This window comes from Pteropus vampyrus, unplaced genomic scaffold (genome assembly GCF_000151845.1).
Source record: "Pteropus vampyrus isolate Shadow unplaced genomic scaffold, Pvam_2.0 Scaffold277, whole genome shotgun sequence".
NCBI lineage: Eukaryota > Metazoa > Chordata > Mammalia > Chiroptera > Pteropodidae > Pteropus > Pteropus vampyrus.
The window spans coordinates 438,789-439,869 of record NW_011889058.1 but is presented as its reverse complement, the minus strand read 5'-3'; the positions used below and the strand labels follow the sequence as shown (position 1 = coordinate 439,869).

Below are 1,081 nucleotides of genomic sequence, written 5' to 3'. Positions count from 1 at the left end.
GTGACAGATACTTACAACCAGCAGACTCAGTTTCCACCTGTCCAGCAGCTACAAGATTCTAGCAGCCTGGAGTCGCAAGCCCTGTCCACCAGCTTCCACCAGCAGAGCCTGCTGCCGGTTGCCAGCTCCGAGCCGGTGGACGTGGTAGGTGTTTACGGGTGGCACTAGCCCTTAGACGCCCATGCCTGACTGTCATTGCTCAGGACTTGCCCACGGGAGGGGCCTTGCTGACTTCTCATAACTTTACGGTTATTGCGTCACCTGTGAAAACTTCAGTGTTCGGCACACGGGGTTTTCGTTTCCCCTAAAAACGTTTTAATTTTACTTAAGGATGTCGTTGCCATGACGTGGCGTATCTTTGAGGTTTAAACATCAGGTCGGTCAGCAGTGTCGTGTGAAAACATCTGGACGATGTCATGTTGCTTTAGTCACAAAACCAAACATTTTACGTGTGGAATCTTATTAAAAGTGCATTAACGTGAAAATATAATGAATGCTGACATATTATAAATAAATATTTAAATGCGCAACAAAGTTTCTTCTTAGTCAACTCAAAGACATTTAAGGTTTGGTTTTTTGATTTTTGGAAATTTTCAGTAGTTATGACAATGATTGTCCTATCAGATCTTGCGCTTTAACAGGCACTGTTGGTGGCTTTGTCCCTGGCGGGCCCGGGGCTGTGGGACGCTCTCCTGGGCACGCTGCTGCTCCCAGCACAAGAACACGCGTCCTCCCCGCGTGCTTCTGTGACAAGCAGGGTGACTCCATGTTTTCAGGAAGTAGGACTTATTCACCCCCAGTAGGAGCAGAACAGATGGCAGAGTTACCTCTTCTTAAGATGTGTAAAAGAATATGGAAAGATCCGTTTCGTGTCCGGTTAAGTCTTGTGTTGAAGTAAGTCAGTAGGAAATAAAATAAGCACTTATTTAATAAAACCACTGTAAACGTTGTTTACCGGGCCCAAGTGACTGCAGTGAGCTACCTGGGCTCTCCCTCTTAAGTCCACATTTGTAAGCGTTCCCGGTTGTTAGTTGTTCCATATTTATTTACAGGTACTCAGGTGGTCGGCTTTATGCTTCTG

The 1,081-nt window shown here is 46.2% G+C and overlaps 1 protein-coding gene across 1 annotated transcript in view; it reads left to right on the top strand.

The window, feature by feature from the left end:
* The window catches only part of ZNF236 (zinc finger protein 236), an 89,152-nt gene that overhangs the window by 53,472 nt on the left and 34,599 nt on the right, over window positions 1-1,081 (top strand). The window lies entirely within an intron of this gene.